Source organism: Lissotriton helveticus, chromosome 4_2, assembly GCF_964261635.1.
Source record: "Lissotriton helveticus chromosome 4_2, aLisHel1.1, whole genome shotgun sequence".
NCBI classification, from domain to species: Eukaryota; Metazoa; Chordata; class Amphibia; order Caudata; family Salamandridae; genus Lissotriton; species Lissotriton helveticus.
Window position 1 is genome coordinate 33692173 of NC_136064.1, and position 14366 is coordinate 33706538.

The following is a 14366-nucleotide window of genomic DNA, read 5'->3' on the forward strand; positions in this document are numbered from 1 at the left end:
TATGTCCAGCATCAAGAAAGTGCCTAGTGAGTTTAGTATTGGATTTCTTTCGTTTGATTGAACTCTTATGTTCAATCACCCTGATTTTGACTTTCAGGGTTGTCATGCCCACGTAGTTCAACTTGCAGGGACATTGTATCAACTATATAACTGTCTCTAAGTTGCAATTTGTGTGGCTAGTTAATAAACAAGGTGTTTTTAATCCCAAATCAAGTGGTAATGTACGTGCGGTTAAGTGACAAACCACGCAAGTACCACAAAGAAAATGACCTTGAAGAGGTGTACCAGTGTGGATTGTCCATAGCTAGTTTGTGACACATGAAACTCTCGGCCAAGAGTGCACCAAGATGTTACCAAGGATTCTGCCTCGTTTAAAGGCAAAGAGGGGTGACTGTTTTTAATACTGATGAATGCCCTGAAGTGTATTGTCGCTATGGCAGAAACATGTTGATCACTAGATAGGGTATACAACTATAACTGGATGGATTTACCCATGTGTCGTATGCTGACGACACTCAGCTTTTATTCCCATTTCAGTCGTTAACTCCTGCTGTTAAGCACTCCTTTTCTGAGGGCATGAGGGCGGTCTCCCGATGGATGGCCTCGAATTTCCTGCAATGCAATGTAGGGAAGACCAAGGTCATTCTATTTGGGGAGGCCCCACTACTGTGGTCACCAGTTTGGTGGCCTTTAGATCTGGGCCCCATCCCTAGTCCTAAGCAGACGGTGAAAAATCTAGGGGTCCGGCTGGACCAAGGACTGTCCCTAAAGGAACATGTCAACCCAACAGCGGGTTCATGCTTTCAGGTAATTGGACTTTTGAGACGTGTGTTCCCTTTTCTGCCAGACACCTCCAGAAAAACCCTTGTCCAGGCTCTTATACTTAGCCGCCTGGACTACTGTAATGGACTCTTCCTATCAGCGAATGACAACTTGCTGAGCAGGTTGCAGGTGACTCAGAACACCGCGGCAAGACTGTTTTTCAATGCCCCTCCCAGAACTCCCTCACGTCCTCTTTTAGAAAAACTTCATTGGTTGCCAATCCGACAACGGATTAAATTCAAAACCTGTTGTGTCATACACAAAAGCATTTTTGGCTCAGGCCCCCTGTATCTGGCTGAAAAGTGTATCCTTTATAAACCTGTATGCACCCTCCGTTCTAGCAACCAATTTCTGCTACAGATCCCATCCATCAGAAAGGCGAGACTGGGTGGTAGAGCTCTCTCGTTCTTGGGCCCCAGTCTATGGAATAAACTTCCTTTTAACCTGAGATGTTGCCCCAACTACCACATTTTTAGGAAGATACTGAAGACTTTCCTGTTTAAAATATCCTACTTCTTTTCAGCGCACTCATGCGAAGCACTGTCTACACTCTGGTTGGTGAACTAAGCGCAGAGATACTCCTTCGGGAGTCGAGTCTAGCGCTATATAAGCCTCTAAATAAATAAATAAATAAATAACCCTACATTCACTTGCGTTTTAACTGACTACCACATAGGAAGGAAGAATAAAGTTGTAGTCCCTTTGTAGGTAGTTTTTAATACACTTTTTCACTTATTAATGTGCACTCTGCCTCTCCTTACCATACTGAGTTCGTAGAACCAATACATGCTTTGCACTTCTGCTCCTTCCTCCTTGGGTAAAGTCATAGCCCATATGGGGTACCTTGCTGTCCCCGTGTGTTGGAGGAACCCTATGATGAAGCATGTCACCCTCGGGTGAGTGAGGGTTTTCGTCCACAAATTGGTTGTGCCCTTCCTTTTCTTGTTCCTACACATTTATCAATAGTGCTACCCTGTATATTGTGTGGGTATTATGATAATGGAAGTTATATAGGATAGAAGTTTTAATATTGTAGCATAGTTCTTCCTTTGACCCTCTTGTGTATGATATATAAAGATATGAGGTGGTATCCCTCCCCTCACTCTACCAGACACAGAGGGACTAGAAGGACAACAGAATGAGATATAACCAACCATATAAAAAGAGTTAACTATATTCCATGTTTCCTGCAACCCACCAATACTATAAGCTTTCACCCCTCCACTGCTAGGCCTACAAGCCCCCTCCCCCGAGCTAAGCAATTTTGTTGCTATTTGGGATAGTTCACACTTAGGTCACTGTAAAATTTTGCCCACATAAGGTGTCCACACCAAATTTGTGTCCTTTTCCTCCAATATCATGGGGATTTCAAAGGTACCCAGGGTGTGTGGATTCCCCTGGAGGGGACCTAGAAATTAGCCAAAATACAGCTAATTTGTTTTTTGTGGGGAAGGGCAAATGGGAAAAAATTGATGCAGAACAAAGCGTCTGTTGTTTTTTCCTGCGAATGGATGTAACAATAAAGGGTTAGTGGTTCTGAAATCACTATCTTCCCAGCTTTTAGGGACTGAAAGACTTTTGTCAGGAAAACTAAATGTTTTTCAAAGTTTTGGCGTTTTACTGGGACATAGCCTATTTTTGCTATTTTTTTGTGCTTTCAACCTCCTTCCAGTTAGTGCTAGAAATGGGTATGAAGCAATAATGGATCCTAGAAAGCTATACATTCCAGAAAAGTAGACACAATTCCTAATTAAGCATGTGGTCATTTGTGTAGATCCTTCAAGTTTTTTTATAGAAACTAGCAGTTGAAAATAAGAAAAACTTAAAATGAGTTGAAAAAAAACAGCCATTTGTGCCAGAGATTTCACCAGTAAGGTCTTCTAAGTATGACAGATTTTTTAAACCAATATACAGTTACATCAGGTGGACTCTTCTGATTGTGGGGATATATAGGGCTTGTAGGTTCCTGAGGAACCCACAGCCAATAACTGAGCAGCATCTGGTAAAATATAAAGAGTGGATAATAGGTATCAAAGACACCTATGTATTTACGAAATGGGAACAAAATATAGTGTTTAGAAACAGTCGCTATTTGCATATCTCCGAAATTGTGGGCACCCATACGAGCAAGTAAATTATGGGACATTTTTTAAAGTAACTTCTATTTTACACATTGTCTAAAATTTTGAAGGCAAAAATGCATAGAACGTCAATAGGTAATAACAGCTGCTCTACAATTCTGTGTTCTCTTAAGTCTCCCGATAAAAATTACTACCTCACTTGCAAAGAGCCTAGCTGTGGATTTTGAACACTAGCTCTGCCGGAACCTAGGGGAACCTAGCACACCTATGCATTTTTGAAACCTAGATATCCAGGGAAATCCAGGAGGGGGTGACTTGTCTGGCTCACACCAGATTTGCAATCCTCAAAATGTGCCCCAAAAACAATGGGGCAGATTTATGAAGGCCCTGCGCCGCCCGTGTGTCACTTTTTCCCATGTTAAAAGTGACACACCGGCGGCGCAAGGCCTTCATAAATCTGCCCCAATATATTTCACTCACATTTCTGTGGTGGAATGTTCTGGAATCTGTGTCCATCCACAAAATTCCACCCACCATGCATTGCCTAAAGTCTTCCAATAAAAATGGTACCTCACTTGTCTGGGTAGGCCTAGTGCCCATGACAAGAAACGGCCCAAAACACAACATAGGCACACCAAATTTTTTATAGTGAAAGCTGATCCTTTGTTTGCAAAATGCCTAGATGTAGATTTTAAACCGTAACTCTGCTGGCACCTAAGGAAACCTAGCAAACCTATACATTTTTTTAAACTAGACACCCAGGGGAATCCAGAAGGGGTGACTTGTGTGGCTTTCACCAAGTTCTGTTACCCAGAATCCCTTGCAAACCTCAAGCTCTATCAAAAAACACATTTTTCTTACATTTCTGTGATGGAAAGTTCTGGAATCTGCATGCATATACAAACTTCCACCCACACTACATTCTCCAAAGTCTCCCATTAAAAATGGTGCCTTGTGGAAACATCAAAATTACCTTTCACAAAACAACCTGGTTTTGCAAGGGGGGGGGTTCAAAGTTTTTGTCCCAGTGCTCAGCGGCCATTAAGGGAAACCTACCAAACCCATACATTTATGTAAACTAGACACCCTGGGGAGTCCAGAGAGGTATGGCTTGCATGGATCCCAAAATGTTTCCCGCCCCATAATCCCCTGTAAACTTCAAATTTTGCTTAAAAAAATCAATGTTTTGTGTGGGAAAGTTGTAGGATCACCAGGCTGCCATAAATGTCCTACCACCCAAGGCCTCCTGATAAAAATGGTACCTCACTCGTTTGGTAGGGTCAAGTACCCGCGACAGGCAAGGGCCCAAAAATTATCCGGGGCTTTAGCGATATTCTAGCCAACCTTGAGGCGCCCCAGCAGCCTCAGCCCATCCACTCCCCCACCACCCACACACAACAAATACCGTCCGTAGTCCCCCCACAGGGATGGGTAGCTAACCCCATCCCCTCTCCAGCACAGAGACCCAAAAGAACTAGAGACGCCAAGTCTGAGAGTGATGCAGCGGACCTCGCCTCCTCGTTCGACAATCCTTTAAATATCACACTCCAATCCAAAATCCAGGTGATCACTGGACTGAGAAGAGTCCAAGCACCTCCGAACTCACCCAGACCGCCGTCACCCGCACTAACATCCCATAGCCCCCTAACGAAAAAACCCAAAGCAGAGACGACCCCCACTAACTGCATGCTCATAAACTGCAGATCAGCCATAACACATGCCACTGAATTAGCAGAATCCATCCTCACTCTCGTTCCCCCAGGCTTTATTATCACCTAAAGACAGAAAAGACCAAAGAGGAAGAGGCATAGCAATCATCCACAGAGACAATATTTCTATGTCGGAAACTGCCTCCTTCAACTACAACGCCTTTGAGTGCCTAACAGTCAACATCAACACGAGCAATAACAAACACTAACCTGCCACCTTATTTAAAACCCCCCAGGCAACCCCACCGCTTTCGCTGAACACCTGTCTGACCTGATTGCCCACTGCTCACTACGAGAGGCGAATAACCTAATTCTGGGAGACCTCAACCTACACTGGAATGAAGATAGCAGCCCGCTAATTCAAAACCTGAGCGAGTTGCTACATAACAACAACCTTACACAACACTGCACAGAAGAAACATACAACAAAGGAGCAATACTTGGTGCCATTATCGCCAAATGTGACTCAGTGGAAATAAACCACACCCAGTAGACTGGTCTGACCACCACTTAATCCTCTTTGATCTCACTCAGCCCACCACTCTATAACCCCCCACCCAAGAAGAGCCCAAATGAACCAGAAACCTCACCCAGATCAACATGACCAACCTGGAAGAAAAAGTGAACTCCCTCCTCACCACCTCCACTGGGGAGCTATCCACAACAGAACTCACCGACCATTACAACACATCTCTGACATCCATTCTTGACCAGATAGCCCCTCTGAAACTAAAAAAAAGCCAGGAACATCCCATCCAGATCCTGGTTCAATACAGACATCAATAATGAAAGGAGACAACTTGGAGCCACAGAAAGACTAAGGAGAAACAACCCCTTCACTAGCCTACTAGAGTAACTCAAATCAGCTCGAATAAACTACAAAAAAACACATCCATAACGAAAAATCTAACTTTTTCTGCTCAGCCCTAGACAATGCAAAAAACAGGCCCAATGAACTGTTCAAAATCATCAAGCAACAAACCACCAAGCCCCCCTTGTCATCTACCCAGACCTCCAAGGAACTGTGTGAAAACTTCGCCATCTTCTTCGAAGAAAAATTCTCCAAGATTAAGCTCTCACTAGACATCACCACCAACCCCGCCTATGAAAGCCTGCCCCCAGTCCCAACCGAAAGCACATACCTGCACCAAACAAATACTTGGAAGTCCTTCAATCCTATCACGGCACCGAGATTATCAAGCTAATCTCCACCTCCAAACCTGCTTCTCACGTCTTGATCCCATACCCTCCCAAATGACCAAAGAACTCAAACTCACAATAGCCTCGTTCTGGTGGAGAATCATCAACAGCTCCCTGAGAACCGGCATCATACTGGATTGCCTCAAAGTCGGCCAAATAACGCCAATACTAAAAAAAAACAGGCCTGGACTGCACAGACCTGAACAACTTCAGACCCTTCTCCAATCTCCCCCTCCTGTCCAAAATTCTCGAAAAATGTGTCCTATCACAATTGACTCAGCATATGGACAACATCACCCTTCTTGATCCCCACCAATCAGGTTTCCGAAAAGGCTACAGCACTGAGACTGCGTTCACAGATGATATTTGCAAGTCACTCGATAACTATCACTGCTGCCTACTCATTCTCCTTGACCTATTGGCAGCCTTTGACACGATAGACCACCATCTTCTCATCAAGGCCATACAAGAAAGGGTTGGTGCCGATTAGATGGTTCTCCCCTGGTTCACCTTCTTCCTCCACAACTGATCGCAAAGGATAAAAATCAAAAACTGTACCTCCGACCTTCATCCTATCTGCAGGGGTGTGCCCAAAGGTTCAGTGCTCTCACCGCAACTGTCCAACATATACATGGAACCCCTCACCTCCATACTTAAAAATGCTAATATCCCCTTCCATCAATATGCTGATGACACCCATATCTATCTGGAAACTTCCTCCCCAGACGACATCCTCAGACTAAACAACACCATAAAAGAAATTCAACACTGGCGGTCCCTAAATCACCTTAAACTTAACCAGGACAAAACAGAGATCCTCCTCATCTCCAACAAAGAGGAGAACCCACAAATTACAGAATGGCTCAAAGCTTTGGATGCTCTAAATGGTAATCTCACCCTGGCTAATTTCGTAAAATCACTAGGAATCACCCTGGACCCAAAACTGAACATGACCAAACACATCTAAATCTCTGCAAAGATCGCCTTCCTCAACCTGAAGCTGCTCTACAAGATTAAACCATTCATTCCTAACAAAGACCTCAAACAAGCCACCCAAGCACTGGTGCTATCCAGACTCGACTATGGTAACACAACCTTAACCGGCACCGCTAAAACTCACCTAGCTACTCTCAAAACAATCCTCAATGAAGCAGCCATAATGGCCACCGGAATCAGGAAATATGACAACATGTCTCCTGCACTAAGAGAACTAAATGGCTCCCAATTGATCAGCGGGCATACTTTAGAATGGCCTGCTTCACACATAAAGCCCTACACACAGGGAAACCGGACTGCCTGGCTGCCAAGCTCAAGAGGGCAGGGCAGACAAGGAACCTCAGGAGCTCCAACTCCCTCCTTCTCATTCGCATGTGAGCATGCAAACAATCAATCGCTGCTAGGTCATTCAAGGGAAACGCACCCAAAATCTGGAACTCCATCCCAGTGATCCCGTCCTTCACAAAATTCAAAATGTGCCTTAAAGCCCTCCTCCTCAACCGCTCCAACCCATTGGGATAACCGCCACCCCCACGCCAAACCCTATCCCCGTTGTGCTTTGACTCTGCCCCAACTGATTCACCTCAGCCCAAACCGAGGTTTCCTCAGGACCCTTAAACTACCTAAATAATGCATACAACAAGGCCACCTCAAGACTCTACTACTACCTCAAGAATACGCAGCACCCTTGAACTTCCAAACTTTTGTTTAATATTGCTTTATTAAGTATCTCATATGAAACACTGTTGTAAAGCACTCCAATAGCCTCGGGTCAGGTCAGCACTACATTAAACTCCTAAAATAAATGAATAAATAAATAAAGATCATCCTAGAATAATGCAGCTGCATATTGAAACCGCCATGCAGTAATACAGCCAGAACCCATCCTAGGGTAATAAATCCCCATCATGAAATCATAGACTAAAACAGTCCCAGTACAAAAATGTGTAGAAAAAGTGATTTTCTTTGAGCAGAATCTGTGGTTGGCATGGGATTCTGGGTAGGAAAACGTTGAGGGATCCACACAAGCCATATCTCACTGGACTCCCCAGGGTGTCTAGTTTTCAGAAATGTGTTGGTTTGGTAGGTTTCTCTACAGGACCGCAAGCCCCCGACCAAAATCCCAAGTGCCCCCCCCTGCAAAACCTGGTTGATTTATGATACGTAATTTTGAAGCCTTCACAGTACGATATGGGCCATTTCACGTTGCGGCCACTATACTTACCCACACAAGTGAGGTACCATTTTTATCAGGAGACCTGGGGGACCACTAGGTTGTAGGAAATTTGTGGTGACCCGGTGATCCCACAGCTTTCCCACAAAGAAAGGTGAGGACAATGTGATTTGTTTGTGCTAAATTAAAGGTTTGCAGGAGATTCTGGGTAGGAAAGTTTTGGGAGATCAACACAAGCCACACCTCCTGTACTCCCCTGGGTGTCTAGTTTTCAGAAATGTCTCAGTTTGGTAGGTTTCCCTAGATGACCACTGAGCCTTGGACCAAAAACACAGGTGATCCCCTAAAAACCAGGGTTTTGTGATAGATAGGTGAGCACCTATATTTTTGGTCCAGGGTTTGCAAACATCCAGGGGGACCTAAAAAAAAACCAGAAAGTTCAGAAAACTAGACACAAGTGGGAGTCCAGGGAGGTGTGGCTTACATTGATCCTCAATTTCTGTGTGTGAAGGTTGTGGGATCACTGGGCTGACACAAATTTCCTACCACCCAGTTTTCTCCAGTTCTCCCTATAAAAATGGTACCTTACTTGTTTGGTTCGGCCAAGTGCCCACGGCAGGGAAGCGCTGAAAACGTATTGTGGAGACATCAAAATTATCTATCCCAAAACAACCTGATTTTGCAAAGGGCACACCAGGTTTTTTACGCTGCACTCGGCAGCCATCTAGAGAAACCTACACATCCAGACATCTTTGAAAACTATTCACCTGTGGGAGTCCAGGGAGGTATGGCTTGTACGGACCCCCAATTTTGTCTGACCCAAATCCCCTGCAAATCTCAAATTCAGCTGAAAAAAAATCAAACTTCTCTCACATGTCTGTGTGGGAAAAGTTGTGGGATCACTGGGCTGACACAAATTTCCTACCACCCAGCGTTCCCTCTTGTCTCCTGATAAAAATGGTACCACACTTGTGTGGGTGGGCTAAGTGCCCGTGGCAGGGAAGGGTCCAAAACGAATTGGGGAGACATTAAAATTATCAATCACAAAACAAACGTGGTTGTGCAAGCGGGGCCCTTGGCTCACCCACACAAGTGAGGTCCCATTTCTATCAGGAGACCTGGGAAGATGTTGGGTGGTGGGAAAACTAGAAACCTGGGAAGTTGAGGGAGGTATGGCTTGTGTGGATCCCCCAATGTTTTCCTAACCAGAATCTCTTGCAAACCTCACACTTAGCTTAAAAAAATCAGGGGCATATTATCAAGAACGATGTTAGTATTAACGCTGGTTTAGCAGCAGAAAACTGCCGCTAAAACAGCGATAATGGGCTTGATAATATGCCCTGGAGAATTCCAATAGAAGCCCATGTTCATACCAGAACATGGACTTCTATTGGGATTCTCAAGGGCATATTATCAAGCCCATTATCGCCGTTTTAGCCGCAGTTTTCTGCCACTAAACCAGCGATAATTTTTAACGCCGTTGTTGATAATATGCCTCTCGATTTTTCTCACATTTCTGTGTGTGAAAGTTGTGCGATCACGGGGCTGACACAAATTTCCTACCACCAAGCATTGTCCCAGGTCTTTCCGATTAAAAATGGTTCCTCACTTGTGTGAGTGAACAAGTATCACGGCAGGGAAGGGACCAAAACGTATTGTGGAGACATCAAAATGATCTATCACTAAACAAACGTGGTTGTGCAAGGGGGGCACTTGTCCCACCCACACAAGTGAGGTTCCATTTTTATCGGGAGACCTGGGAAGATGTTGGGTGGTGGGAAAACTAGAAACCTGGGAAGTTGAGGGAGGTATGGCTTGTGTGGATCCCCCAATGTTTTCCTAACCAGAATCTCTTGCAAACCTCACACTTAGCTTAAAAAAATCAGGGGCATATTATCAAGAACGATGTTAGTATTAACGCTGGTTTAGCAGCAGAAAACTGCCGCTAAAACAGCGATAATGGGCTTGATAATATGCCCTGGAGAATTCCAATAGAAGCCCATGTTCATACCAGAACATGGACTTCTATTGGGATTCTCAAGGGCATATTATCAAGCCCATTATCGCCGTTTTAGCCGCAGTTTTCTGCCACTAAACCAGCGATAATTTTTAACGCCGTTGTTGATAATATGCCTCTCGATTTTTCTCACATTTCTGTGTGTGAAAGTTGTGCGATCACGGGGCTGACACAAATTTCCTACCACCAAGCATTGTCCCAGGTCTTTCCGATTAAAAATGGTTCCTCACTTGTGTGAGTGAACAAGTATCACGGCAGGGAAGGGACCAAAACGTATTGTGGAGACATCAAAATGATCTATCACTAAACAAACGTGGTTGTGCAAGGGGGGCACTTGTCCCACCCACACAAGTGAGGTTCCATTTTTATCAGGAGACCTGGGAAAATGTTGGGTGGTGGGAACTTTATGTCAGCCCGGTGATCCCACAACTTTTCCACGCAGAAATGTGAGCAAAATATGAATTTTAGCTAAATGTGAGGTTTGCTGGGGATTCTGGGTAAGAAAACGTTGGGGGTTCCATACAAGCCACACCTCCCTGGACTCCCCCAGATGTCTAGTTTTTAGAAATGTCTGGGATTGGTAGTTTTCCTCAGATGGCCACTGAACCCGGTACCTAAAACGTGCGTTTTGGTCCCAGGCTCATGGGACGTAATTGCTGGCAACTAGTGGAGTCTCTGCCACAACCGGAGGGGGGGGGCATATCAGGGGCTACTGCCCCCATCTGTCTCCGGTGGTGCAGAAATAATGTGACATTTTTTGAGGGGTGTGGGCGTTGGCTTGTCCATTCTGGGCTGCCCCAACTCCTGAATTTTGAAAAAAATATTGCCTTATGCCTGGTGTGCTTTCGTTCCCCCCCCCAGGGAGCATATAAGGGGCTATTGCCCCATCTGCTTCCCCGGGAGTGGCAGAAAGACAGTAGCATTGTTTTGGGGGGATGGGGGCTTTGGCATGCCCTTTTTGGGCAGCCCCCACCACTAAATCAAATAAAAAAATCCCTGGTTTCTTGTGGGCTTTTTGCTCCCCCCCCCCCGGGGAGGACCAAATTTGGGGATACTGCCCCATCTGTCTCCCAGTGGGGGTGGAAAGACTGGAATTTTGCTTACGGGTGGTAGAGGCATTGGCATGCCCATCTTGGGCAGCTCCCACCCCTAAATAACATTTTTTTTATTTATTCCCTGGCTTGTAATGGGCTTTCTGCCCCCCCTGGGGTCATATTGGGTGCTACAGCCTGGGGGGCAGACAGGACAGAACGATTGGAATTTCGCTGATGGGAGGTTAGGAGCATTGTCATTCCCATGTTGTGCAGCCCCAACCACTACGTCAAGACAAACAATCCCTGATTTCTAGTGGGCTTTCTGCCATCCTGGGGGGGGGTATTGGGGGAGGCTGCCCCTCTTTGCCCTTCTTGGTGGGCAGAAAGACTGTATTGCCCAAAAGCTAATTGGGGGAGAAAAGGCCCATGACCAAGGGTCCGCTCTACCCTCCCTGGTGTCTAGTGAGTGGATCCTGCTTGGGGATCTCACTCCTAGGGCAATCCCAAACCAGTGATCCACTAGGGAGGGGTACTATTATAAAGTGGAGATTCTCCCCTTTCTGCTGAACCCTCCACCATCTTTCTACATGCTAGGAGGGCTGAGATAGCCCCCTGAGCACATAGAAAGTGAAACTGTAATGAACATAAAAGCTTGTTTCAGTTTCCATTTCTATAAAGTGACATCAGCACGATGTGCGCACTGATCTTCATTTCACAGAAACCAGGGAAACAGCCTTTCGCTGAACACCTGTCTGACCTGATTGCCCACTGCTCACTACGAGAGGCGAATAACCTAATTCTGGGAGACCTCAACCTACACTGGAATGAAGATAGCAGCCCGCTAATTCAAAACCTGAGCGAGTTGCTACATAACAACAACCTTACACAACACTGCACAGAAGAAACATACAACAAAGGAGCAATACTTGGTGCCATTATCGCCAAATGTGACTCAGTGGAAATAAACCACACCCAGTAGACTGGTCTGACCACCACTTAATCCTCTTTGATCTCACTCAGCCCACCACTCTATAACCCCCCACCCAAGAAGAGCCCAAATGAACCAGAAACCTCACCCAGATCAACATGACCAACCTGGAAGAAAAAGTGAACTCCCTCCTCACCACCTCCACTGGGGAGCTATCCACAACAGAACTCACCGACCATTACAACACATCTCTGACATCCATTCTTGACCAGATAGCCCCTCTGAAACTAAAAAAAAGCCAGGAACATCCCATCCAGATCCTGGTTCAATACAGACATCAATAATGAAAGGAGACAACTTGGAGCCACAGAAAGACTAAGGAGAAACAACCCCTTCACTAGCCTACTAGAGTAACTCAAATCAGCTCGAATAAACTACAAAAAAACACATCCATAACGAAAAATCTAACTTTTTCTGCTCAGCCCTAGACAATGCAAAAAACAGGCCCAATGAACTGTTCAAAATCATCAAGCAACAAACCACCAAGCCCCCCTTGTCATCTACCCAGACCTCCAAGGAACTGTGTGAAAACTTCGCCATCTTCTTCGAAGAAAAATTCTCCAAGATTAAGCTCTCACTAGACATCACCACCAACCCCGCCTATGAAAGCCTGCCCCCAGTCCCAACCGAAAGCACATACCTGCACCAAACAAATACTTGGAAGTCCTTCAATCCTATCACGGCACCGAGATTATCAAGCTAATCTCCACCTCCAAACCTGCTTCTCACGTCTTGATCCCATACCCTCCCAAATGACCAAAGAACTCAAACTCACAATAGCCTCGTTCTGGTGGAGAATCATCAACAGCTCCCTGAGAACCGGCATCATACTGGATTGCCTCAAAGTCGGCCAAATAACGCCAATACTAAAAAAAAACAGGCCTGGACTGCACAGACCTGAACAACTTCAGACCCTTCTCCAATCTCCCCCTCCTGTCCAAAATTCTCGAAAAATGTGTCCTATCACAATTGACTCAGCATATGGACAACATCACCCTTCTTGATCCCCACCAATCAGGTTTCCGAAAAGGCTACAGCACTGAGACTGCGTTCACAGATGATATTTGCAAGTCACTCGATAACTATCACTGCTGCCTACTCATTCTCCTTGACCTATTGGCAGCCTTTGACACGGTAGACCACCATCTTCTCATCAAGGCCATACAAGAAAGGGTTGGTGCCGATTAGATGGTTCTCCCCTGGTTCACCTTCTTCCTCCACAACTGATCGCAAAGGATAAAAATCAAAAACTGTACCTCCGACCTTCATCCTATCTGCAGGGGTGTGCCCAAAGGTTCAGTGCTCTCACCGCAACTGTCCAACATATACATGGAACCCCTCACCTCCATACTTAAAAATGCTAATATCCCCTTCCATCAATATGCTGATGACACCCATATCTATCTGGAAACTTCCTCCCCAGACGACATCCTCAGACTAAACAACACCATAAAAGAAATTCAACACTGGCGGTCCCTAAATCACCTTAAACTTAACCAGGACAAAACAGAGATCCTCCTCATCTCCAACAAAGAGGAGAACCCACAAATTACAGAATGGCTCAAAGCTTTGGATGCTCTAAATGGTAATCTCACCCTGGCTAATTTCGTAAAATCACTAGGAATCACCCTGGACCCAAAACTGAACATGACCAAACACATCTAAATCTCTGCAAAGATCGCCTTCCTCAACCTGAAGCTGCTCTACAAGATTAAACCATTCATTCCTAACAAAGACCTCAAACAAGCCACCCAAGCACTGGTGCTATCCAGACTCGACTATGGTAACACAACCTTAACCGGCACCGCTAAAACTCACCTAGCTACTCTCAAAACAATCCTCAATGAAGCAGCCATAATGGCCACCGGAATCAGGAAATATGACAACATGTCTCCTGCACTAAGAGAACTAAATGGCTCCCAATTGATCAGCGGGCATACTTTAGAATGGCCTGCTTCACACATAAAGCCCTACACACAGGGAAACCGGACTGCCTGGCTGCCAAGCTCAAGAGGGCAGGGCAGACAAGGAACCTCAGGAGCTCCAACTCCCTCCTTCTCATTCGCATGTGAGCATGCAAACAATCAATCGCTGCTAGGTCATTCAAGGGAAACGCACCCAAAATCTGGAACTCCATCCCAGTGATCCCGTCCTTCACAAAATTCAAAATGTGCCTTAAAGCCCTCCTCCTCAACCGCTCCAACCCATTGGGATAACCGCCACCCCCACGCCAAACCCTATCCCCGTTGTGCTTTGACTCTGCCCCAACTGATTCACCTCAGCCCAAACCGAGGTTTCCTCAGGACCCTTAAACTACCTAAATAATGCATACAACAAGGCCACCT